General features: G+C 44.8%; 1 long non-coding RNA gene across 1 annotated transcript; it reads right to left on the reverse strand.

Moving 5' to 3' along the window:
- Positions 1-15,084: 15,084 nt before the first annotated feature.
- Positions 15,085-27,933, reverse strand: LOC139175263 (uncharacterized). The gene is made up of 5 exons (XR_011560498.1): positions 27,769-27,933; positions 26,058-26,108; positions 18,349-18,583; positions 18,020-18,206; positions 15,085-15,267 (listed from the first exon to the last, which is right to left on the reverse strand). It is a non-coding gene; the product is annotated as an uncharacterized lncRNA (long non-coding RNA).
- Between the last annotated feature and the right edge of the window lie 54 nt (positions 27,934-27,987).

The raw sequence follows: 27,987 nt of genomic DNA on the forward strand, positions 1-27,987 counted from the left end.
GTCTTTTACAAAAATTCAGTCTGATTTAAATTGGAAACCTGGGGGTGAAGCAGCGTCCTGTGCGACCCGAAAGCTTGCACAGTTGGGTCTCATGAACCCAATACAGCTTCGGTTTGATGCTCTTTTCTGTTCCCAACAGCATTCCTGATCCTCAAGCAGTGACACCAATTTCTACAAGCAAGGGACGTGCGCGACAATTCACCTGTTCCACTCTCACGCTACGCTCTCTCTCTGTGCCATCAGTTGGCACACGCCGATAAATTCTGTCCTTTTTTACTTCTTCGGTCTCATGGATACTCACGCACACCAATTTCTCTCCCATCCACAGACCACTTGGATCGTCTTTTGGGGTCTTGGGAATGGCCAGCCTTGCGGGAGAGCCAGTTCTAGCTACCCCTCAGGATGAGTCCAGCCCAATTATTCCCTATTGGCCCAGCCTACCTCGCAGAGTTGTCGTTGAGAGAAAATATTCAATATGGAGTTCCCCCCCCCCCATCTATTTCTAAAGACATAGAAACATAGAAGACTGACGGCAGAAAAAGACCTCATGGTCCATCTAGTCTGCCCTTATACTATTTTTTGTATTTTATCTTAGGAGGGATCTATGTTTATCCCAGGCATGTTTACATTCAGTTACTGTGGATTTACCAACCACGTCTGCTGGAAGTTTGTTCCAAGGATCTACGACTCTTTCAGTAAAATAATATTTTCTCACGTTGCTTTTGATCTTTCCCCCAACTAACTTCAGATTGTGCCCCCTTGTTCTTGTGTTCACTTTCCTATTAAAAACACTTCCCTCCTGAACCTTATTTAACCCTTTGAAGTATTTAAATGTTTCGATCATGTCCCCCCTTTTCCTTCTGTCCTCCAGACTATACAGATTGAGTTCATGAAGTCTTTCCTGATACGTTTTATGCTTAAGACCTTCCACCATTCTTGTAGCCCGTCTTTGGACCCCTTCAATCTTTTTGTAGGTGAGGTCTCCAGAACTGAACACAGTATTCCAAATGTGGTCTCACCAGCGCTCTATACAGCGGGATCACAATCTCCCTCTTCCTGCTTGTTATACCTCTAGCTATGCAGTCAAGCATCCAACTTGCTTTTCCTACCCCCCGACCACACTGCTCACCCATTTTGAGACTGTCAGAAATCACTACCCCTAAATCCTTCTCTTCTGAAGTTTGACACGGTCAATTCCCTTGCAAAAATGGCAAAATGCAGGTGTGATAGGTGTGGAAATTAAAACGAACTCTTTTAAACTCAAACAAGACCGCCTTATACAGTAATCCCTCATTTTTCGCAGAGGATGCGTTCCAAGACCACCCTTGAAAAACGAATTTCTGTGAAGTAGAGGAAAGATCATTTTTTTAATGTATTTAACGAGTATTTGGACTTTTAAAACCCACCCTTTGCATTAAAGAATCATTCTATAATGTTTCTCAGCTGGAACTACGTGTGATATCCTACCAGTTTATTTAATAGAGTACAGTAGTACTGTAGAAGGATTTTATGAATTTTTAATGGATTTCAGCCCCCTTTGAAAACCCCTGAAAGATGAACAGCGAAGTTGCAAGGGATTACTGTACAACCGTTTTACACAACATACACAAGGTGCAGGCTCAGCTTTGTTGTGCACTTTTGTGCTTTGCAAGCCTCCGACAAACTTGCAACCAACGTTATCGGTGTGCAAAACAAAGGTTTTTGATTTCAAATTCATTTTTGCACGCTGACAAACAGTAAAGATTTCATTTCCTGTGGGAGCTGTTTGACTTTTAAAAATTTATTCCATTTACTTACAGAGTCTCGCTCCTTCTCCAATTCTTCCCCTTATGTTGCTGGCCACCAAGTCTGTGAGTGAGTGTGTGTGTGAGTGCACCCCCAAATTGTATTCACACACACAAACACAAACACAAATCACTTCTTTGTGACCCAGAACCAAGACGCCATGTGCTTTGGGAATTGGCATTGTCAATTATTATTCTTCCCACCCTGAGTGGTGTGTTTCTCACTCCAGAGCCCACATCTGCATACACACAAACCCACACAGGTGTGCCGCCCTATCCTGTCTCTCTTTCACACACACACACAAACACAAGTCAGATCACCCGCACCCACGCTTCCCAACCCCTCGAGAGAGCAGTTTCAGCGTGCAAGCCCTTCGCCCTGTCACTTTGCCTCTCCCAAACCTACCCCCCCTGAACCTCCCCCAGAAAACCCAACAATAACAACAAAGGAGCAACACACTTACCTGGAGAGCAGGAAAAAACACGACAAAAGAGGCTGTGTGGGTGAGTGATGGAACGCTTTGCACAGTCAATGCTGTTTCACCATCTCACAGACGGGGTTGCTAACTCCTTCCTCCCCCCCCCCACAATCACCCAGGAGCCCCCTTTCCAAAGCGCCCTGGGAGGGGGGCAGTGATGCCTAGGAGGTGGGGGAGAACCCAGGCACCCTCCCTTCCTTTTGGCTGTACTCACTCGCTCGGGTTGCAGTAGTGGGTGGATGGATGGTCTCGCTGTGGCCTCGGGCGGGGGGAGCCTCCTTTATCTGCCTTGGCCGCCCCCACCCTGTTCCCCTTCTGCCCGGACTGTCTCACCCATCACCCCCAGCCTGGCCAGCCCCCAGATCCATCCCCACTGGGTGGAGGCGAGCGAGCAGTTGTGGGTTAACTCTTTGGGCGACGCCGAGCCAGGAATGACATGGGGAAAAATGCACTCAGCAGAAAGCTACACAACTACACAATGGAGGCACCACGTATGGTTCACCCCCAACCCCCCCCCAGGGGTTTTCTCAGCCCCTCCCTCAAGCAAAGACTAGGAATAAGGTGGGGGGGGGTTAGAGGAGGGAAGAGGGACCAGGAAAACAGCAACGTGGGTAGCAGAGGGATTTTGCAGGGGAAACACTGGTGTGGAACAGAGGATGCTTGGAAGCCCTGGTGAGGGGGTGGATTGGGGGTGGAGGGTTTGCAGGAACATCCCCCCACAGGAAGGTGGGCGAAGCAGAGAGATGCCAGGGGATGGGGCTGAAAGGGCCGTGGTGGTGGTGGTGGGGGGTCTCTGAGCCCCAGAAAGGGAGGATGGATGTTGAATGAAGAAGGAAAGAAGGAAACAGGATCCGTTCACACAACCACTTCATGGTCTGTTGAGGGATGGACCTCTAAGGGAGGTGGGTTTTCATAAAATGCAGAGAGGGAAAAGAGAGAAAGAGAAGGAAAAAAGGAGGGAGGAAAGGAAGAGGAAAAGGAGAGGAAAAGGGGGAGGGAGGGAGGAGAAACAAGGGAAGGGAGGGAGGAAAGGAAAGGAAGGAGGGAGAGAGGGAGGGAGGAAAAACAAGGGAAGGAAGAAAGGAAAGAAGAAAGGAAGGAGGGAGGGAGGAAAAAGAAGGGAAGGGAGGAAAGAAAGGAAAGAAAGAGAGGAATGAAGGAATGAAGGAAGGAGTGGAGGGAAGAAAAACAAGGGAAGGAAGAAACAAAATGAAAGGGAAGGGAGGAAGGAAGGAAAGAAGGAAGAGAGAGAGAGAGGAAAAACAAGAGAAGGAAGGGAGGAAAGATAGCGAGGAAGGAAGGAAGGAAGGAAGGAAGGAAGGAAGGAAGGAGGGAGAAAAATTCAATTCAATTCAATTTATTAGATTTGTATGCCGCCCCTCTCCGAAAACAGGGGAAGAAAGGAAAGAAAGAGAGGAAGGAAGGAAAGGAAGGAAGGGAAGGAAGGAAAAAAGAAGGCAGGCAGAGAAAGGAAGGAAGGAGTTAAAGGAGAAGGAAGAAGGAAAAGAAAAGAGGAGGGAAAAAGAGAGGGAAGGGACGAAAAGAAAATTGAAAAGATAAGGGGAAAAGAACCCCCTTTTTGCCATTAGTGGCTTGAAAAAAAAACCCAAATCAAGAATCACAAAGCGGAAAACTCAGCAGCAGCCCGAATTGGCTTGTTCAACCAGGCTGGCATCCTGGCAAAGATTCCTGGCTGATGTGGGCAAGAGATGGCAAAACGTATCCGGGAAGTTTCTCCTCTTTTTCTTCCCAAATCTCCTCCTTAAACCTAAGTCTGCCAACTCCCAACCTCACCAAGCTGCCTTGCATTGTCAAATCCAACCAATTGACCACCGGCTAAACACGAGCCTGCAGTTTGCAGCTGCAGCCAAAAAATAGCCAGTGCAATCCTAAATTGCATTAAATCTTATCTTAAATCTTAAATTAACAGAGGGATACAATCAAGAGCAAGTGAAGATACTAATACCACTCTATAAAGCCACATCTTTCAGCTGTGGCGAGGGGGGCGTTTGCCCAGGTTCGTCTGGTGCACCAGTTGCGGCCCTATTTGGACCGGGAGTCACTGCTCACAGTCACTCATGCCCTCATCACCTCGAGGCTCGACTACTGTAACGCTCTCTACATGGGGCTACCTTTGGAAAGTGTTCGGAAACTTCAGATCGTGCAGAATGCAGCTGCGAGAGCAATCATGGGCTTTCCCAAATATGCCCATGTCACACCAACACTCCGCAGTCTGCATTGGTTGCCGATCAGTTTCCGGTCACAATTCAAAGTGTTGGTTATGACCTATAAAGCCCTTCATGGCACCGGACCAGAATATCTCCGGGACCGCCTTCTGCCGCACGAATCCCAGTGACCAGTTAGGTCCCACAGAGTTGGCCTTCTCCGGGTCCCGTCAACTAAACAATGTCGTTTGGCGGGACCCAGGGGAAGAGCCTTCTCTGTGGCGGCCTCGACCCTTTGGAATCAACTCCCCCCAGATATCATAGTTGCCCCCACCCTCTTAGCCTTTCGTAAGCTCCTTAAAACCCACCTCTGTCGTCAGGCATGGGGGAATTGACATGTTCCTTCCCCCTAGGCTTATAAAATTTGTGTATGGTATGCTAGTGTGTATGATTGGTTTTTAACTTGTGGTGTTCTTAAAATTGATTTAATATTGGATTTGTCTTGTATTGCTGTTGCTGTGAGCCGCCCCGAGTCTGCGGAGAGGGGCGGCATACAAATCTGATTAAACTAAACTAAACTAAACTAAACTTAGTTAGACCTCACCTGGAGTATTTATTTATTTGTTTGTTTGTTTGTTTGTTTGTTTGTTTGTTTGTTTGTTTATTAGATTTGTATGCCACCCCTCTCCGTAGACTCGGGGCGGCTCACAACACAATAAAACAGTTCATGACAAATCTAATAATTTACAATTTAAAATATTTTAAAAACCCCATTTTTAAGCAGACGTACATACAAACATACCATACGTAAATTGTATAGGCCCAGGGGAGATATTTCAGTTCCCCCATGCCTGACGACAACGGTGGGTTTTGAGGAGTTTACGAAAGGAAAGGAGGGTAGGGGCAGTTCTAATCTCTGGGGGGAGCTGGTTCCAGAGAGTCGGGGCCGCCACAGAGAAGGCTCTTCCCCTGGGGCCTGCCAACCGACATTGTTTAGTTGACGGGACCCGGAGAAGGCCCACTCTGTGGGACCTAATCGGTAGTGCATCCAGTTTGGGTCAACACACTATAAAAAAGGCATTGAGTCTCTAGACCAGTGGTTCTCAACCTTTCTAATGCCTTATTAGAGTTCCTCGTGTTGTGGTGGGCCCCAACCATAAGTCTAGCGCCAATTCTCCCAACAGAGCTTTACGCTGATTGGCAGGAAGGTCAGAGGCACACACCCACTGTAAAAGCCTGATTGGCCAGATTGTAAAAATATGTTGTTGTTGTTGTTGTTGTTATTGTTATTGTTGTTGTTGTTGTTGTTGTTGTTATTATTATTATTATTATTATTATTATTATTATTATGATTTGTATGCCGCCCCTCTCCGCAGACTCAGGACGGCTAACAACAGCAGTAAAACAGTACAACAAAATCCAATACTAAAAAAGCAGTTAAAAACCCATTACAGTATATAAAAACCAATCATACATACAGACATACCATGCATACAATTGTGAAGGCCTAGAGGGAAAGTGTATCTTAGTTCCCCCATGCCTGGCGGCAGAGGTGGGTTTTAAGCAGCTTACGAAAGGCAAGGAGGGTGGGGGCAATTCTAATCTCTGGGGGGAGTTGGTTCCAGAGGGTCAGGGCCGCCACAGAGAAGGCTCTTCCTCTGGGTCCCGCCAAGCGACATTGTTTGGTTGACGGGACCTGGAGAAGGCCCACTCTGTGGGACCTAACTGGTCGCTGGGATTCGTGCAGCAGAAGGCGGTCCCTGAGATAATCTGGCCCGATGCCATGAAGGGCTTTATAGGTCATAACCAACACTTTCCAAGGTGTCAGAATAGAAGCTTTAGTTCCTAACACCATGGGAAATTTGTCTTTTCTCGCAGTCTTAGGCAACCCCTGTGAAATGGTCATTCGACCCCCCAAAGGGGTCCCAACCCCCAGTTTGAGAACTGCTGATCTACAGAAAGTGCAGAAGAGACCAACCAGGATGACAAGGGGACTAGAAACTATAACATACAAAGAGCGGTTGCAGGAACTGGGCATGGCTAGTTTACCGAAGAGAAGGACCAGGGGAGATAGGATAGCATCTTCCAATATTTGAGGGGCTGCCGCAGAGAGGAGAAAGGGAGTCAAACTATTTGCCTATTTGCCGATGACTCTAAAGTGTGCAATAGGGTTGATATTCCTGGAGGGGGTCTGTAATATGGTAAATGATTTAGCTTAACTAGATAAATGGTCAAAGCAATGGAAACTGCAGCTTAATGTTTCCAAATGTAAAATAATGCACTTGGGGAAAAGGAATCCTCAATCTGAGTATTGCATTGGCCGTTCTGTGTTAGCAAAAACTTCAGAAGAGAAGGATTTAGGGGTCGTGATTTCTGACAGCCTCAAAATGGGTGAGCAGTGTGGTCGGGCAGTAGGAAAAGCAAGTAGGATGTTTGGCTGGATTGGTAACTGGCTAAATTGTAGGAAGCAAAGGGCGGCAATAAACGGACCGTTTTCTAGTCTAGATGGAAAGAAGTGAGAAGTGGTGAACCCAAGGTTCAGTTTTGGGACCTTTGCTTTTTCATTTATTCAACTGTAGGGACAGTTAGTATTGGGATGGCTACAGTTCGTAACCAACATGGCTCTGTTAATTAATTAGAACTTGGGAGAAGGTCAAGATTTGGACTCTGATTTCTTTCTCGGATGTTATTTGGAATGCTGACAATACCATGATACTCTTTAAACTTTCGTCTCATCCAGGTACCCCAGTTGGGGGCGCTGTTTGGGGTCCTGAGCCCCCAACCACCGTTACACACTCTAATAATAATCTAATCTAAAAATCTAATCTAATCCAGACAGGGCCATTTAGTAGAAACCAAGAAATGAATTAACAGCCAGATTGAAAGGAACGAATAAAACCAACCCAAAGAAGCCACCCTCAAACTCCCAAGGAACTTAGTGATCCCCCTTAGGGACAGGGGTAGGTAAAGCTGCCTCTTCTATGACTTGTGGACTTCAACTCCCATTGAAGCCATAACTTTTCCAAATTTATTACAAGAGGATAAGATCTGGAAATATAAAGATTTAGTAGATAACCAGTGGAATTTGAAAACAAAGCAGGAACTGTTGGAATCGGGCCTGGCAATAGACTGGTGGCAATACACACAGATTAAGTCGAGATTTCATAAAGATAAAACAATATACAGTGATCCCCCGAGTTTCGCGATCTCGATCATTGCGAAAGGCTATATCGCGATTTTTCCACCCGATGACGTCACTCCCTTCCTTTCTCATCTTTCTTTCTCTCTCTCTTTCTCTATCTTGCTTCTTCCTCTCTCACACTCTCTTCCTCCCTCTCTCATCTCTTTCTTTCCTTCTCTCTCTTTCTCTATCTCTCCCCCTCTTGCTCTCGAGCGGCAAGCGAGCAGCCGGGCGGGCGGGCAAACGGGCAAGCGAGCAGCCGGGCGGGCGGGCAAACGGGCAAGCGAGCAGCCGGGCGGGCGGGCAAACGGGCAAGCGAGCAGCCGGGCGGGCGGGCAAACGGGCAAGCGAGCAGCCGGGCAGGCGGGCAAACGGGCAAGCGGAGCGGCCGGGCGGGCGGGTGAACGGGCAAGCGGAGCAGCTGGGCGGGCAGGTGAACAGGCAAGCGAGCAGCCGGGCGGGCGGGTGAACGGGCAAGCAGCAAGCGATCTTGGGGTTTCCCCTTTGCCTGGGCGGCGGGAAGACCCAGGGAAGGTTCCTTCGGCCGCCCAACAGCTGATCTGCTCCGCAGCGCGGCAGCAGCGAGGAGCCGAAGATGGGGTTTCCCCGTTGCCTGGGCAACGGGGAAACCCCATCTTCGGCTCCTCGCTGCTGCCGCGCTGCGGAGCAGATCAGCTGTTGGGCGGCCGAAGGAACCTTCCCTGGGTCTTCCCCGCCGCCCACACGCAAACTCCACCATCTGCGCATGTGCGGCCATGGAAAAAGGGGCGCGCATGCGCAGATGGTGTTTTTACTTCCGCACCACTACATCCCAAAAAATCGATTATCGCGAGGGGTCTTGGAACGGAACCCTCGCAATAATCGGGGGATCACTGTATATACTTAGAAAGGATAATAATATATTAGGTAAATTACTAACCACAGATCAAAGAAAATTGATAGGAAAAACATATAAATGTTTAATTAATAGTAAAAACATAGAATGGATATTAAAGGATAACATGATCAGTTGGTGTAGAAATTTAAATAAAGAGATAGATTTAAATACCTGGGAAAAGGTCTGGACGTATAACTGGAAAATAACAAAGTCAACTGCCTATAAAGAAAACCAGATCAAGATGTTTTATAGATGGCACTTACCACCAAGTAGAATTTCAAAAATGTACCAAACTAATTCGCCTAATTGCTGGAAATGCAAAATAGAAATAGGTAGCTATTATCATTGTTGGTGGACATGCCCCTCGGAGAGGGGCGGCATACAAGTCCAACTAATAAATAAAAAATAAATAATAAATAAAGAGTACTGGAACATAATAGAAAAATGGCTGAGAGAAATAACTCAAATAGATATTAAGAAAGCACCAGAATTTTTTCTATTGGGCATATCAAATTATAAATATAAAAAAGATATATATTACTTAATAGTTCATATATTAGTAGCAGCTAGGATAGTTTTTGCACAAAAATGGAAAGATATTGAGATTCCAAAAGAAACAGATATTCTTAAGAAGATTTTAGACTGTGCCGAATTAGATATGATGACGAGAGGGTTAAATAATCAAGAAGAATCAGAATTTTATGATATCTGGCAGAAAGTATATACTTGGTGGGAAACAAGGAATAAGAGATAAGCGTGTTGCTATATTATTTTGTATATTTGAATTTAGTATTAGAATTGTATAAGATGGTAACTATTAGTATAAATATAAATCTCTTTCATATCTTTTTTTTTTCCTCTTTGTCTTTTCATAAAACTTTTTTCTTTTTCATATATATCTTTATAAATTTTGATACAGATTTAGATTTATATATTAAGATTGATACTTTTATTCTATATAAGAATATGTATTTTACAGATAAACTTTTTATTTTCATATGAAGACTTCTATCTTGAGCGGAGCGACTGTAGCTCCATTAAATGTTTTATGTTTTGTTTGTTGCGTTTGTTACTTTGAAAAAACTAATAAAATATATTATAAAATAAAAAAGAAAATTAAAAATTAAAAAAAGAAAAAAAAAGAAGCCACCCTCAAACTCCCGAGGAACTTAGTGATCCCCCTAGGGACAGGGGTAGGCAAAGTTGGCTCTTCTATGACTTGTTGAATTTAGATTTGTTGTAAATTGTTTTTCACTTTGTTGTGAGCCGCCCCGAGTCTGCGGAGAGGGGCGGCATACAAATCTAAATAAACATAAACAAACAACATAAACTTGTGGACTTCAACTCCCAGAATTCCTGAGCCAATCATGTTAGGTCAGGAATTCTTGGAATTGAAGTTCACATGTCATAGAAGAGCCAACTTTGCCTGCTCCTGCCCTAGGCTATATTCCAGGGTCAGCCCAGTTGCAAACTACAGAATGGCAGCGTGAAGCTAGCTTTCTGCTTGCGAGGACTGGGCAGGTAGCCATCTGGGCCACCTTCCCACAGCCAAGGGTGATAGATACAAGCCAAGATTGTAAGGTACAAATTCAATGTCATTTCCTTTGTGGCTACAGTTCAGTCATGTCCAGCTGTTCTCTGCAATGTGGTTGCAGAGAGTAAATGGATTTGCACTGATGGCTTAAATCAGTGTTTCCCAACCTTGGCAACTTGAAGATATTTGGACTTCAATTCCCAGAATTCCACAGCCAGCATTTGCTGGCTGGGGTATTCTGGGAGTTGAAGTCCAAATATCTCCAAGTTGCCAAGGTTGGGAAACACTGGTTTAAATGACAAATTAAAAAACTGTTCAAAGTAAAACCTCCTATACACAGGGTGATAATCCACATTGATAATCCACATATGCTAGGGCTACAGAATAAGCAGCCAAAAGTTAACTGTTTACTTACTTTAATCCTCTAGTCATACACAGGATGCTAGTCCACATTGTATCTATCACCCTCTACAAGCGAGTTTTGCAGCCACCCCATTTTGCACTAACTAGTTTAATAAGCATTGCTTTTCTAACAGCTTACTTTTTTTTTTGCTTGATTTTTATTACCTTTAAATGTGAAATTCTGCAAGAAGCTAATCATTGCTTACCAGCTAGATTGAATTAAATGGACATATCAGCTTTTTTTCCCTGAGGAAATGGATCCCAGTCTGTGAGCTGTCTGCATTTTAATTAATTGAATGACATTCATCTACATTTGAATAAGATTGGCTCAAAGCTTAAAGAGGCAGGCAGGCAAACCCCAGAGATGTCAAATTGTTTCTTCTTAGAATAGGATAGGATAGAATATAGAGCAGAGTTGAGTAGAGTAGAATTGGAAGGGACCTTGGAGGTCTTCTAGTCCAACCCCCTGCTTAGGCAGGAGACCCTAGACCACTTCAGACAGATGGTTATCAAATCTCTTTTTTAAAACTTCCAGTGTTGGAGCATTCACAACTTCTGCAGGCAAGCAGTTCCACTGATTAATTGTTCTGTCAGGAAATTTCTCCTTAGTTATAAGTTGCTTCTCTTCTTTTTTTAGTTTCCACCCATTGCTTCTTGTTCTACCCTCAGGTGCTTTGGAGAATAGCCTGTCTCCCTCTTCTTTGAGGCAAGCCCTGAGATACTGGAAGGCTGCTATCATGTCTCCCTTAGTCCTTCTTTTCATTAAACTAACCATGCCCAGTTCCTGCAACCGTTCTTTGTATGTTTTAGCCTCCAGTCCAATAATCCTCTTTGTTGTTCTTCTCTGAACTCTTTCTAGAGTCACAACATCCTTTTAGCATTGTGGCGACCAAAACTGAATGCATAATTCCAGGTGTGGCCTTAACAAGGCATTATAAAGTGGCATTAACCCTTCGCGTGGTTTTGATTCTATCCCTCTGTTGATGCAGCCTAGAACTGTGTTGGCTTTTTGGGCAGCTGCTGCACATGGCTGGCACATATTTAAATGGTTGTCCACTAGGACTCCAAGGTCACTCTCACAGTTACTACTGTTGAGCAAACTACTACTACTGTTCTTGCGGAAGGTAAGGAGGGTGGGGGCAATTCTAATCTCCGGGGGGAGTTGGTTCCAGAGGGCCGGGGCCGCCACCGAGAAGGCTTTTCCCCTGGGCCCTGCCAAACGACATTGTTTTGTTGACGGGACCCGGAGAAGGCCCACTCTGTGGGACCTAACCGGTCGCTGGGATTCATGCGGCAGAAGGCGGTCTCGTAGATACCCTGTTCCGGTGCCATGAAGAGCTTTATAGGTGATGACCAACACTTTGAATTGTGACCGGAAACTGATCAGCAACCAATGCAGACTGCAGTGTGTTGGTGTTACATGGGCATTTTTTGAAAAGCCCATGATTGCTCTCGCAGCTGCATTCTGCACGATCTGAAGTTTCCGAACACTTTTCAAAGGTAGCCCCATGTAGAGAGCGTTGCAGTAGTCGAGCCTCGAGGTGATGAGGGCATGAGTGACTGTGAGCAGTGACTCCCGGTTCAAATAGGGCCGCAACTGGTGCACCAGACGAACCTGGGCAAACGCCCCCCTCGCCACAGCTGAAAGATGGTTCTCTAATGTGAGCTGTGGATCGAGGAGGACGCCCAAGTTGCAGACCCTCTACGAGGGGGTCAATAATTCCCCCCCCCAGGGTGATGGACGGACAGATGGAATTGTCCTTGGGAGGCAAAACCCACAGCCACTCCGTCTTATCAGGGTTGAGTTTGAGTCTATTGACACCCATCCAGACCCCAACAGCCTCCAGGCACCGGCACATCACTTCCACTGCTTCATTGACTGGACATGGGGAATCCTGACTAGGGAAAAAAATCTATTCATGGGGTTGCCAAGAGATATGAACTAATCAATCAATCAGGCATCAATCAAAGATGGGAAGCAATTTGTGTGATTCTGAAGTTTGGGGGTCTTATTAAATCTTCCCAGAGGACTGTCTCAGCATAGTGTGAATGTGGCCTTTTCCAGCCTTTTTTTGAAAAAAGGCCTGGGAAAATAATAATAATAATAATAATAATAATAATAATAATAATAATATATTAGATTTGTATGTCGCCCCTCTCCACAAATTCGGGGCGGCTCACAACAATAATAAAAACAACGCGCAATGTAACAAATCTAATATTTAAAACAAAGTATCATTTAAAAACCATTCAACACAAGCATACCATACATAAAACTATAGAAGCCTGGGGGAGATGTCTCAATTCCCCCATGCCTGGTGATATAAGATGGGTCTTAAGCAATTTACGAAAGACAAGGAGGGTGGGGGCAGTTCTGATCTCTGGGGGGAGTTGATTCCAGAGGGCCGGGGCCGCCACAGAGAAGGCTCTTCCCCTGGGGGCTGCCAGACAAATCCCCAAATCCCCAAAAAAGGACTGGAAACCATAAAAGCAGCACACGTACCCACAAAAAGGGCTTTCTGTGTCATCTCCGGCACGCATGCCATAGGTTTGTCATCCCAGGTCTAACCACTAGGGACCACTGCCATGTTCTTCCATCTTGAGAGAGGATACGACTCTTGAACGGCGCCGATATCCCCCACGTTGGACCAACGATCCTCTTTTTTCCTGCTGGGCTTTGTTGTCTTCTTGCTCAGCATCTAAAAGAAAACACACCAAAAAATTGTGTTTGTGTTGGCTGGTTGTTTATTCCAATAAAACATGTGGGTTGGGGAATTCTGGGAGTTGCAATCTAGGCCATTTGACGTTGTTAAATGTCTTAAGAGTTAGATTTACTGTTAAGTTTAGCTTTATTATAACGGAAAAGATCCATCGTATGGATCTCTTTTTTTTTTTTTTACAATTACAGACTCAGATTTCGTAGACTGTAAACTTTCTATCAAAGAGACAGTTGGAAAAAATATACTGCTCAAAAAAATAAAGGGGACACTCAAATAACAGATCCTAGATCTGAATGAATGAAATATTCTCATTGAATACTTTGTTCTGTTCAAAACTGAATGTGCACAACAGCAGGTGAAATTGATGGTCCATCAGTATTGCTTCCTAAATGGACAGTTTGATTTCACAGAAGTTTGATTTACTTGGCGTTATATTCTGCTGTTTAAATGTTCCCTTTATTTTTTTTTTAGCAGTGTATATAAAATTGGTTAAAAAAAATTATAACGTTAGTACAAATACAGGTAGCTCTCAACTTACAAGAGTTCGTTTCGTGACCATTCAAAGTTACAAAATTCTAATTCTACCCGATTATGTTAATAAAGTGCATCTAAATTTTATACATAAACAAATCCATAACAAGGGATAATAATGGGGCTGCAATTTCTAGAGTTTGAGTTGGTTTCTCTGGGGTCAGTGTTTTCTGTGGCCGTTTTCATTTCACTGTTCGATCTTTGTATTATTAATTTTGGCCCCAAATCCTTGGAGACCAGCACAGAATGCAAGCCTAATAAATCACTAATAAATACAATAATCCCAGTTCTTGGTTAACCAAGTGCGTCTTACCATCCTTGGTAGCTGGGTTAAGTTGCAATGGCGTCTTTCCTGCAAACACTCAGTAAGGGGGAGTTAATTCGGAGTTTAAGTGTGTTGGGACAAACCCAGGATTTGAGGTTCCTGTAAAGAGAGGGTGGGTGGGTCTTTTATTTATTTATTTTATTTATTTATTTTGTCCAATACACAATGAGGGTTTTAGTGGGTATATATCTATATACACATAGTAAAATAGATGATGAAGGTTATAGAGGAGATGCTCATAGTAAAATATATCTAAGAAATAATAGAAAAGAAGGTATAGTAATAGAACATATCAATGAAAGAATAGAAGAAGAGATAGAGGAATGGAAGAAAGGTATAGGAGATATAGGAGAGCAATAGGACAGGGGACGGAAGGCACTCTAGTGCACTTGTACTCGCCCCTTACTGACCTCTTAGGAATCTGGAGAGGTCAACCGTAGATAATCTAAGGGTAAAGTGTTGGGGGTTTGGGGATGACACTATGGAGTCCGGTAATGAGTTCCACGCTTCGACAACTCGGTTACTGAAGTCATATTTTTTACAGTCAAGTTTGGAGCGGTTAATATTAAGTTTAAATCTGTTGTGTGCTCTTGTGTTGTTGCGGTTGAAGCTGAAGTAGTCATTGACCGATAGGACGTTGCAGCATATGATCTTGTGGGCAATACTTAGATCTTGTTTAAGGCGTCTTAGTTCTAAACTTTCTAGGCCCAGGATTGAAAGTCTAGTCTCATAGGATAGTCTTGGTGTGCCCCACTTCAAAATAAACTCTCAATTGAATAAACTGATCAAGACAGAGAGCCCCGATTCGCACCCAAACCTTGGCTCCTGTTCATGAAACCTCCACATTCAGGGGCAGTCTACCTTGACTTAACAACAGGAATTGGTTTCTCATGGGTTGACTGCCTGTTCCACCCACTTTGTTGCTTATTAGAAGTAATGGAAGGCTACTATAAAAAGAGGTTAATCTATAAGCTTAAACCACGCCCCCATCCCAAAATTTCATGACTAGTGCCCGGTTTTACCAACTGCCCTTTATCCCCACCCCCACCCTTCCCCCTTTGCCTTATCCTTACATTTCTCGGCAATGACGTCCAATGGAAATCCAGCCCGAAGACCTTGAGGTCGGCCACCACAGCATCCATCATCCCCAGCCCCATCATCGCTTCCTTTTCGCAACACTTCGTTCCTAGAGTGGCCAAATCTGTGCTGAATAGGAGCCGGAGGGAGTGAGAGCTTTGTTCCTAGAGTGGCGGGAATGTTCAACTTGGCCTTTGAAAAAAATTGCAAGACTTGGGTGTTATGCAGAGCTCTTCGTTGGACAGAATAAGGGAGAATAATAATAATAATAATAATAATAATAATAATAATAATAATAGTAGTAGTATAGTAGTAGTAATAATAATAGTAGTAGTAGTATAGTAGTAGTAGTAGTAGTAGTAGTAGTAATAATAATAATAATAATAATAATAATAATAATAATAATAATAATAATAAATTAGATTTGTATGCCGGACTCGGAGTGGCTCACAATAATACATAATGTACAAATCTAATGTTAAAAGAACAATTTAAAACCCTTATTATAAAAAACAAACACACAACCTAACAAACCATACATAAAAAACCCATAGTAGCTAAGGGGCATATCAGTTTCCTCACTCCTGGTGACATAAGTGGGGGCGCTTTCGAAAGGCAAGGAGGGTGGGGGCGGTCCTAGTCTCTGGGGGGGAGTTGATTCCAGAGGGCCGGGGCTGCCACAGAGGAGGCTCTTCCCCTGGGTCCTGCCAGATGACATTGTTTAGTCGACGGGAGCCGGAGAAGGCCAACTCTGTGGGACCTAATTGGTCGCTGGGATTTGTGCGGCAGGTGCGATTGAGTGTTTTCTTTCGACAAAAACCCAAAACCTTTTGGCAGCATACCTGCCTATAAAACCTATGAAAATATCTAAGAAATTATAATTCCCACATTTTTATGTACACTGCTCAAAAAACAGGGAACACTTAAACAACACAACATAACTCCAAGACAAGTAAATCAAACTTCTGTGAAATCAAACTGTCCACTTAGGAAGCAACACTGATTGACAATCAATTTTACAGGCTGTTGTGCACATTCATCTTTGAACAGAACAAAGTATTCAATGAGAATATTTCATTCATTCAGATCTAGGATGTGTTATTTGAGTGTTCCCTTTATTTTTTTGAGCAGTATATTTTTTTCCAGTGTCTCTCTTTGATAGTAAGTTTACAGTCTACGAAATCCGAGTCTGTAATTGTAAAAAAAAAGAGATCATTCGATGGTTCTTTTCCGTCATAATAAAGCTAAACTTAACAGTAAAGCTAACTCTTAAGACATTTGACAACGTCAAATGGCCTAGACTGCAACTCCCAGAATTCGTTAACCGGCATGTTTTATTGGAACAACCAACCAGCCAACACAACCACAATTTTTTTGTGTGTTTCTTTTTTCCTTTTAGATGCTGAGCAAGAAGACGTATATAATTCAAGGGGGCCATCATATTTAAAGCTCTCAAATAAGAGTCCGCGGAGCCCAACGCACAAACGAGGGCAGGGCAAGATTTATTTTATTTATTTATTTTATTTATTTATTAGATTTGTATGCCGCCCCTCTCCGAAGACTCGGGGCGGCTAACAACAATAAAAAGACAATGTAAACAAATCTAATATTAAAAATAATGTAAAAAACCCCAATTTAAAGAACCACTCATACATACAAGCATACTATGTATAAATTCTATAAGACTAGGGGAAGGGAAAATTTCAATTCCCCCATGCCTGACGACAGAGGTGGGTTTTAAGGAGCTTGCGAAAGGCAAGGAGGGTGGGGGCAACTGTGATATCTGGGGGGAGCTTCAGAAGGGACCCTCCCAAATTTCTGGGGCTGCAAAGAAAAGGGGGGGGTGAGGCCTAGACTTCCAGATTTGCAAGGTTCATCTAACATAGCTGCACAATAAAATCAAATGATATATGGTTGTGTTTCTTCTCTGGTCTACTTCGCAGGATGGACATGCAGATGGCTTTTTTTCTAGGCTGGTTGTGAATGAGACTCAACATTCTTATTTAAGAGGGGTAGGAGAGTTATTAAGCCTAGAGGATTTTTCCCCTTTTAAAGTGATAAGTGTGTTTGTGTGTGTTAAGATTTTGTTTTTGTTTTTTGCACACATTTTTAAAAGAATACTTTAAAAATGTAAACTGCCCAAAACTGTTTGGATTCAGGTGCCCTCTAAATTTAATTAAAAGAGAAAGGAACCCAACATGCTTACGAAGGACAGTTGGTGGAAACCCTGTTGAAAATATGATTTCAACAATCGAGTTATCGAAGCGTGGAACTCATTACCGGACTCAATTGTGTCAACCCCTAACCCCCAACATTTCTCCTTTAGACTCTCCACGATTGACTTCTCCAGGTTCCTAAGAGGCCAGTAAGGGGCGTACATAAGTGCACTGGTGTGCCTTTCGTCCCCTGTCTAATTGTCTTTCCTTTCTCTCACTTATCATATATATTTTCTTTCTTTCATATATCCTCTCCTCTAAGTTCACTTTACCCTTATATATATTACTACATGTCTATTTTTCTTCCTATGTATTTGTGTATTGGACAAATGAATAAATAAATAAACAAACAAACAAACAAATAAATGTGAGCATCGGTTATCAATGGTCAGAAGTGTGAAAAATGATGCCGCTTATTTAAAATGCTGTTGCACAATGAATGGTGATAAATCGAAAAACTACCTGTATAGCAGAGCGAGGATTATAATCTGCATTAAAATGATAAAAGCTAATCTCAGTGCCCCTCCAGTGGCAAGTTTCAGGGCATCGCATGAATATTTCTAATAAAATATTATTTTTTGAAATACCCATCAGTAACAGCAAAATGAAAATACCAGAAAATCAAACAGGTTTTATTATTACACAAGATCTTGTAAGACAAAAGTGTGTTTTCCATCGAGGTGGGTTTTTAAAAATTGGTTTACATAAATTAAGTGACCAGGATTTACCTAAAATAGGTCTGAACATCGGAAGAGGGAGATCTAAATGTTGCGGTCTCCAGAAGCCATTGAGAAGGGGGAGAAGTTGCAGGTCAAGACAGCGCCGACTGTCGCAGGTCTTGATCTAAGTTGGGCTTCAGAAGAACGTAGGCGTCAGAAGAAGTATTGGGGAGGACAAAGGCTTTTCCTTCCAAATCTGAGGAAGAAAGAAGGAAGTGAGACCACGATAGGGGGGACTTTCAGCCCACAGAGCTATTCAAACACACCTTGCATGAATCCCTGGTTGATTCAAGTGGATTCATACAAGGTGAAAGTTCTACCATGGAATGGAGACTTACCTGCGTTGGTCAAGATCCCTGCAACACTGAAGACCACAAGGACTGTCCAAAGCCACAAGCAGTCCTTCTCCACGGTGTCACCCAGCATACCCACCAGTTTCTGAAGTCAGATGTTTGAAGAGCCACCAGAGGTCCTGGTTTCTCTAAGCTTGGCTGTCTTGAATTCGAGAGATGTTCTCTACCTCCGGAGTCCCAGCTGATGAGGAGGAAATGGGGATTTTGCAGTCACCTTCCCCTGGAGTGGGGAGAGAGTGGGGAATTTTCAGTATCCCTTTCCCTGCCACAAGCCACGCCCACAGAACCGGTAGTAAAAAAATGTTTGAAACTCACCGCTGATCTGACTTCAGATTTTGTGTTACAGGCTGCAGAGGGTTCTCAGTGTGAAGATTGGGGGTAAAGACACTTTGAATGGTCACTAAATGAGACAGCTATTAAATAAGGACTGTATGTTTACATAAAGTAATTCTACTATAGCTTACCTGGTTGTGTTTTCTCTGGTCTGCCTTGCAGGACTGATTTGAGGCTGGCTTTTTTAATAGTGTGATTGTGAGTGGGTGATAGCTTTCGTACACAAACTTTGGAGTGGTGTAGTTGAGGAGCCCCTCAGATTTCCTTTTACGGGTGATTTGTTTATGTGTGTTTTGCATACACAAATCACAACACATTTTTTTTGTAAAAATATTTTATTTTTAACGTGTAAACTGGTTACAACTGTTTACAGTTGGGTGACTTCTAAATTTCAAACAACCATTGCGTGTATTTCTTACCGTCTGACTATAGGTGAGCCCAGAAGAAGGCAAATGTTGTGGTTGTTAAGAAAATCCACTTTACCCAGTTATGGTTTTATGCCAGAAATGGAAATATATGTCAGAAACAGGCAAAAAAAAACCATCAAAAATTGCAGTTATGTGACTTTAGGACAATGAAGACATATGTAAAGATGAGTCAGTTGCCAAGCGCCCAAAAGTTAGGCATTTAACAACCATGTGTCCATGTAGCACACTGTTATTACACCCAAATTGGGTTGTAAGTGGCTTTTGACAGGGTGTGTTGCAAATACAATGGTTGCTAAAATTGAAAATTGAGGGTGGCCTGGAAGAGAAGGGAATCCACCCTGCTTATGCAGACTCTTAAATTTACACAGAATTTGGCATGCCCAAATCACCAAGGATTTGACCAATTCCCCTACAAAGGCCAGAATGGGACAATTGATCGCAGAGATATTTTTGCACCCGCTACAGCCCTGCGCCCCCATCGCAGGGCTGACCGAGCTTGGGCATTCATTCTGGCCTTCTGCCAGCGGTCCATTCCTGGTCACTGAGGTCCAGCATCCTCCCTCCTCCCACCCAGCTGCATGATCACAGCCAATAACCAGGGAGAGTTAATAATGGCCAAGTTGCAGTGCAGCAAAACTAAATGCCGGCCAATACCTGCACCGAGGGATGGTTCTCTGCCTTCTCAATGGATGGTAGAGGCCTTGGACACCAGAGAGGAAGGGGACAGAGCGTCAGGGTCTGGAAAGTCCCACGTGGGGGTCCGGCACACACGCTTCTCCCTTCACTGCCACGCACTTTGCATGAACCCCGAAATGCCACCAGCCCATGGCAGGAGACCTTGAGGGTGGGGGCAAGGTGGCCTGCATCATGGGAAGTGGAGTTCAGGGATAAATACAAAGCACAGGGCAACAATGGCAGAAGCATGATGCCAGACCAACACCTGTGAGGTTTTCAAGATCCCATCGCTCTGTCTCCTGCCTCTCCGGTGTCCAAGGCCACAGCCATCCACTGAGAAGGCAGAGGGCCAATCCCAGGGCATAGGGATTGACTGGCATTCAATTATCCTGCTCTACCAAATTAGCCAGAAGTAAGTCTCGATGGGTGAATTGGCTGTGATCACGTAGCAGAGAGGAAGGACAGCTAACCATTGCCAGGTTGCCAGTGTTGGCACTGAACCACAGAATGAGAAAGAATGCCCAGGACAGCTCAGGCTATGGCGGGCATGAAAAGGTAACTGCAATCAATTGTCCTTGTGGGGCACTGGGGTTTTCTGTCTGGTTCTAAGAACCATAAAACCTAAAAACCTCCAACGGCCATACCTAGCGTTAAAATGGGCCACTGGGGGTTTTCTGTCTGGTTCTAAGAACCATAAAACCTAAAAACCTCCAACGGCCATACCTAGCGTTAAAATGGGCCACTGAGGGTTTTCTGTCTGGTTCTAAGAACCATAAAACCTAAAAACCTCCAACGGCCATACCTAGCGTTAAAATGGGCCACTGGGGGTTTTCTGCCTGGTTCTAAGAACCATAAAATCTAAAAACCTCCAACGGCCATACCTAGCGTTAAAATGGGCCACTGGGGGTTTTCTGTCTGGTTCTAAGAACCATAAAACCTAAAAACCTCCAACGGCCATACCTAGCGTTAAAATGGGCCACTGGGGGTTTTCTGTCTGGTTCTAAGAACCATAAAACCTAAAAACCTCCAACGGCCATACCTAGCGTTAAAATGGGCCACTGGGGGTTTTCTGTCTGGTTCTAAGAACCATAAAACCTAAAAACCTCCAACGGCCATACCTAGCGTTAAAATGGGCCACTGGGGGTTTTCTGTCTGGTTCTAAGAACCATAAAATCTAAAAACCTCCAACGGCCATACCTAGCGTTAAAATGGGCCACTGGGGGTTTTCTGCCTGGTTCTAAGAACCATAAAACCTAAAAACCTCCAACGGCCATACCTAGCGTTAAAATGGGCCACTGGGGGTTTTCTGCCTGGTTCTAAGAACCATAAAACCTAAAAACCTCCAACGGCCATACCTAGCGTTAAAATGGGCCACTGGGGGTTTTCTGCCTGGTTCTAAGAACCATAAAACCTAAAAACCTCCAACGGCCATACCTAGCGTTAAAATGGGCCACTGGGGGTTTTCTGCCTGGTTCTAAGAACCATAAAATCTAAAAACCTCCAACGGCCAAACCTAGCGTTAAAATGGGCCACTGGGGGTTTTCTGCCTGGTTCTAAGAACCATAAAATCTAAAAACCTCCAACGGCCATACCTAGCGTTAAAATGGGCCACTGGGGGTTTTCTGCCTGGTTCTAAGAACCATAAAGTCTAAAAACCTCCAACGGCCATACCTAGCGTTCAAATGGGCCACTGGGGGTTTTCTGCCTGGTTCTAAGAACCATAAAGTCTAAAAACCTCCAACGGCCATACCTAGCGTTCAAATGGGCCACTGGGGGTTTTCTGCCTGGTTCTAAGAACCATAAAACCTAAAAACCTCCAACGGCCATACCTAGCGTTAAAATGGGCCACTGGGGGTTTTCTGCCTGGTTCTAAGAACCATAAAGTCTAAAAACCTCCAACGGCCATACCTAGCGTTAAAATGGGCCACTGGGGGTTTTCTGCCTGGTTCTAAGAACCATAAAGTCTAAAAACCTCCAACGGCCATACCTAGCGTTAAAATGGGCCACTGGGGGTTTTCTGCCTGGTTCTAAGAACCATAGAGTCTAAAAACCTCCAACGGCCATACCTAGCGTTAAAATGGGCCACTGGGGGTTTTCTGTCTGGTTCTAAGAACCATAAAACCTAAAAACCTCCAACGGCCATACCTAGCGTTAAAATGGGCCACTGGGGGTTTTCTGTCTGGTTCTAAGAACCATAAAACCTAAAAACCTCCAACGGCCATACCTAGCGTTAAAATGGGCCACTGGGGGTTTTCTGCCTGGTTCTAAGAACCATAAAACCTAAAAACCTCCAACGGCCATACCTAGCGTTAAAATGGGCCACTGGGGGTTTTCTGCCTGGTTCTAAGAACCATAAAATCTAAAAACCTCCAACGGCCGTACCTAGCGTTAAAATGGGCCACTGGGGGTTTTCTGCCTGGTTCTAAGAACCATAAAGTCTAAAAACCTCCAACGGCCATACCTAGCGTTAAAATGGGCCACTGGGGGTTTTCTGCCTGGTTCTAAGAACCATAAAATCTAAAAACCTCCAACGGCCATACCTAGCGTTAAAATGGGCCACTGGGGGTTTTCTGCCTGGTTCTAAGAACCATAAAATCTAAAAACCTCCAACGGCCATACCTAGCGTTAAAATGGGCCACTGGGGGTTTTCTGCCTGGTTCTAAGAACCATAAAGTCTAAAAACCTCCAACGGCCATACCTAGCGTTAAAATGGGCCACTGGGGGTTTTCTGCCTGGTTCTAAGAACCATAAAACCTAAAAACCTCCAACGGCCATACCTAGCGTTAAAATGGGCCACTGGGGGTTTTCTGCCTGGTTCTAAGAACCATAAAACCTAAAAACCTCCAACGGCCATACCTAGCGTTAAAATGGGCCACTGGGGGTTTTCTGCCTGGTTCTAAGAACCATAAAACCTAAAAACCTCCAACGGCCATACCTAGCGTTAAAATGGGCCACTGGGGGTTTTCTGCCTGGTTCTAAGAACCATAAAACCTAAAAACCTCCAACGGCCATACCTAGCGTTAAAATGGGCCACTGGGGGTTTTCTGCCTGGTTCTTAGAACCATAAAACCTAAAAACCTCCAACGGCCATACCTAGCGTTAAAATGGGCCACTGGGGGTTTTCTGCCTGGTTCTAAGAACCATAAAGTCTAAAAACCTCCAACGGCCATACCTAGCGTTAAAATGGGCCACTGGGGGTTTTCTGCCTGGTTCTAAGAACCATAAAATCTAAAAACCTCCAACGGCCATACCTAGCGTTAAAATGGGCCACTGGGGGTTTTCTGCCTGGTTCTAAGAACCATAAAATCTAAAAACCTCCAACGGCCATACCTAGCATTAAAATGGGCCACTGGGGGTTTTCTGCCTGGTTCTAAGAACCATAAAACCTAAAAAGCTCCAACGGCCATACCTAGCATTAAAATGGGCCACTGGGGGTTTTCTGCCTGGTTCTAAGAACCATTGCCATGGCCAAATTACGCCAGGCAAATTAACCTGTGGAGAAAAGCATAAAATGTATTATACATCCTAGTACCAACTACTAATCAAACTAGAATCTAAACACGCCTTAGTTTCACAACAGCGTTTTCCAATGCTGCGCAGTGATGCCTGAGCTTCCAGGCAGGAGGACCACCGTGGTTGGAGTGCCCGGTCAGTAGAAGAATGGGGAAGCGACTAAGGCGGGTGAGAGGGACGAAGAAATCCCCGTTTAACCTGCATGCAAGTAGAAAGGGGGATTTATTCGCTCTCTTCCCCGTCTCTCTCACACACACACTCATGGCCACACAAAGATTCTCTTCCCTCCTGCCCCCTTCCAAGGGTCTCCAACTTCACAGCCGCTTCTGCTCCTCTCTTCTCCTGCCCCAGGAGTGGAGCCAGGTGCCATTTCTCCCCGCCCGACAGTTGCAACCGGTGCTGCCCGATCCGCCCCTCCCAAGACCGGCTTCCCCGCCACAACACCTGTCCGCCCGCCTTGCAGAGTCTGCGGTGGGGAGGTGCCAGGAGAGGCTCCCCCTGTAACTGCTCTCTCTCCTTGGTGGGGGCACCGCAGCCTCTGGAGCCACAGCCCCCATGTGGCCCGGGAAGGAAGAGGTGCAGAGGGGCCCTGCCCGCCATCCCTGCGGCTCCCCTGAGAGGAAGCCTATCCAGGTGCTCGGCCGGCTGTTGCACTCCAACCAGCTCCACAGAGAGAGAAAAAAAAGAGGAAGGAAGAGAGAGAAAGAGAAAGAGAGAGGAAGGAAGGAAGAGAGAGAGAGAGAGGGAGGAAGGAAGGAAGGAAGGAAGAAAGAGAGAGAAAGGCCGTTGCCTCTCTCATTCAGTCCCTGGAGACTCACACTGCACAGCTTCTCTGGGGTTCCACTGGGTGACCCTTTCGGTCCCTAAGAGAGCAGTGAGGGCGAATCACCTGGGGGACGCAGCTGCCAGCCCCCTCCAGTCCCTGAGGGCCCCCTCACTGTGGACCCCCTCCCTCCTATCTTCTCTTTCTTGGAAAGAATGCCGCACTCAAAAGAACCACAACACCTGTATGCACATAGGTTAACTCCCAAGGTTAGTATCAGACCAACAGACCAAGAGTGAACAATGTCCGAGTCAACACGTAGTCCAACCAAAGAGTCTCAACCATTTTCAACAACACTAAAACCACAAGCCACTTGAAGACAGGTGGAGAATGAACCCTTCTCTCTCCTAGCACTGATATTCCCTAATAAACATATCTGCAAAAGAAGCTACCAAGCTCAGAGAACATTAAAGACCCTTCACTCCAACCATAAGCCACAAATCTTCTTTTATCACCAGCTTTACTTTCAGTTCTAAGAAGTCTGAGTGATACCGGCATTCTTTCCAAGGAAGAGAAGATGGGAGGGAGGGGGTCCACAGTGAGGGGGCCCTCAGGGACTGGAGGGGGCTGGCAGCTGTGTCCCCCAGGTGATTCGCCCTCACTGCTCTCTCAGGGACTGAAAGGGTCAGTGAGTGGAACCCCAGAGAAGCTGTGCAGTGTGAGACTCAGGGATTGAATGAGACAGGCAATGGCCTTTTTCTCTCTCCCTCTTTCTTTCTTCCTTCCTTCCTCCCTCTCTTTCTCTTTCTTTCGCTTCCTCCCTCTTTTTTCTTTCCTCCTTCTCCCCTCTTTCTCTCTCTCCCTTTCCCTCCCTCTCTCTCCCTTCCTGCCTTCCTCCCTCTCTCTTTCTTTCTCTTCCTATTTTTTTCTTTCCTCCTCCTCCCCTCTTTCTCTCTCTCCCTCATTCCCTCCCCCCTCTCTCCCTTCCTGCCTTCCTCTCTCTCTCTTTCTCTCTCTCCATCCATTTCTTTCTTTCTCCCTCCCACTCTTTCTCTCTCTTCCTTCCTTCCTCTCTTTTTTTTCTCTCTCTGTGAAGCTGGTCGGAGCGCAACAGCTGGCTGACCACCAGGATGGGCTTCCTCCCAGGGGGGCTGCAGGGATGTTGGGCAGGGGCTCCCTGCGCCTCTTCCTTCCCTGGCCAGGTGGGGGCTGCGGCTCCAGGGGCTGTGGTGCCCCCACCAAGGAGAGAGAGGAGTTACAGGGGGAGCCTCTCTTGGCACCTCCCCACTGGAGACTCTGCAAGGCGGGTGGGTAGGCACTCTGGCGGGGAAGGCGGTCTTGTGAGGGGTGGATCGGGCACTGCCAGTTGTAGCCGTCAGGTGGGGAGAAATGGCGCCCGGCTCCACTCCCAAGGCAGGAGAGGTGAGGAGCAGTGGTGGCTGCGAAGTTGGACACCCTTGGAAGGGGGCAGGAGGGAAGAGACTCTTTGTGTGGCCATGAGTGAGTGTGGGAGAGAGAGGTGGGAAAGAGAGGGAGTAAATCCCTCGTTTTAGTTGCATGCAGGTAAAGGGGGCTTTCTTCACCCCTCTCGCCCACCTTAGTCGCTTCCCCGTTCTTCCACAGACCCAGCACTCCAACCGCGGTGGTCCTCCCGCCTGGCAGCTCAGGCATCACTACGCAGCGTTGGAAAACCGAGGGGGCCCTCTGGTTCTACCACCGACAATTGCTAAAATCATCTCACATCAAAAATTGTTTACATGTTTTAGATACTTTTATTACATTTTTAACCATTATTACTTCATATCCCCCCTCCCCCAAAAAAATTTCATTAAAGCATTCCTTATGCTTAGGGTAAACTTTTAGCAAGGCCCAAAGTTTTTTTGCAGTAATAAAGCATATATTGCAGTAATAAACCACATTTTGTCAATAGTCAGGCTTTTTGGTTAAATACAACACTGGAAAGTGAATTCAACCTGACCTACCTTTGATGTCTTCGACTGCTTGTCTGTCATGATTCCCTTCAGGTAGAGTGCCTTTGAAATAATAATAATAATAAAAAAATCAACATCACCAAATGACCACCTGATGTTCAGTAACTAGAAAACTAATTCATCAATTTTACAAAGGTGCTTTTAAAATTGAACTGCTTTTACAAGTGAAAGCAAGATGGAATTAATTCAAATGTTGTGTCCTTGAGAAGACTTCAGACCCCTGGTTTTTACTGTTCCCAAAGATATGATCTCCAACTACAGGAGTTTCTGTTACTCTCCAGGAACAGGAAGGCATCCCTAAAATTGCCTTAGTGCCCCCCCCCCCCAAGTTCCTGCAAGAAATTCAGGTCACTTCCCATACATGACTTAATTTTAGGTAGCTTTTGCCATTAGTTCCTTGAAAGTAGCTACTCCTCTACACGTTATGTTTAACGAATAGAGCTTTAATTAGCTCCTGGACTTGTGACATTTTAAATTTTGCCTTTACTTGAATTAGCTAGTTTATGTTTATGTACTACTTTATTTGGCCAAGTAAATTTGAGCCTTGAATAAAATTACCTGAGGTCCCCCCAAAAAATCACTTTATTCCTGAAAGCAAGGTCAGTTCCTAAAATAATTTTTACCTTTACCTGTTTTAAAGCTATTTTTAATTATGACTTCTCTGTGATGGTTTGGTCCTTTCAACAGGACTTGGCAGAGATTAGCTCAGCTTCCACCAGTACATTATTCTAAGAAATTAAACTTTGGCTAAAAATTTATCTCAAGCCACAAGATTTGACTTTATTTCATGAAAGCAAGGCCAACTCATAGACCTGAAGCAATTTTAGTTCACCTTTCCACCTTTAATTATTGGAGGTAACTAGTCCTCTACATGTTTTTTTTTTTTTTTTAAGAATTTCAACCTGGGCTAAAATTTCTTTCCTGAGTCCTGGAGAGTTGAACTTTATTCAAGAAAGCATAAGGCCAGCTGCAGGGACTGAAGCAATTCTGCCTTTAAGCCAATTTTAACCCTTATTATGCACCTGTGGTAGTTTAGCCTCTTAACTGCACATGGCTAAAATTCCGTTTTATTCCTCCTTTTAAGCTACTTTTAACTCTCATTTGTCTGTGGTCCTTTGAACACAGCTGAGATAGATAATTACAGCCCAACAGAATTCAGATTGCAGATGAATAGAACACAGCTGAGATTACAGCTTCCATCCATATTTTACTCCTAAAAACTCCAGCCTTGGTTAAAATCATTCAGGACCTAGAAATTTCCCAAACTTCATTGAGGGAAACTCACTTCGTGGGACTGAGTTAATTCCCCATAGGTGAGCTGTGGGGTTGGGAGTCCTTTAAATAAGATAAACCTCAACCACCAGTGGTGTTTTTTACTCCTGAGGAAATACACCTCCTGGTAAAAATTACCTCATGTGCCTTCCTTACTCTCTGAGAATGAACTAAAATTACTCCAGTTGCCTTTTTTACTCCCCAAGAATAGACTAAAATTACCTCAAATGCTGTTTTTACTCTGAGAACAGACTAAAATTACCTCGGGCACTATTTACTATTTTATTTATTTATTTGTTTGTTTTGTCATGGTATACAAAGATACAATATTTATATACAAGTACTAGCACAAGTTACTTCTTTACTCCCTATATGCATTAGTTCCCCCAGCGTCCCACCACGTCTAAGAGCCAAGGCAGGATTATCTCACCGTGCGAGAGGCACCCATCGCGGTCTCCATCTGCGAAGCCTTGGGCTGCGGGGGCGCCGTGGGGAGAGACGGGTTCCTCGCACGGCCCGCAGCCTCCTCTTCCGAGAGGGGAAAAAACACGAGCGAAACGCGGCTGCACGCGCTGCTTTTACCTCAGCCCGAGCAGTCCGTCGACGTTTTTAAAATGTCCCGCCCCTTCGGGGGAGAAGAGGCCGCTCA

The sequence above is a fragment of the Erythrolamprus reginae genome, chromosome 13 (assembly GCF_031021105.1).
Source record: "Erythrolamprus reginae isolate rEryReg1 chromosome 13, rEryReg1.hap1, whole genome shotgun sequence".
NCBI lineage: Eukaryota > Metazoa > Chordata > Lepidosauria > Squamata > Dipsadidae > Erythrolamprus > Erythrolamprus reginae.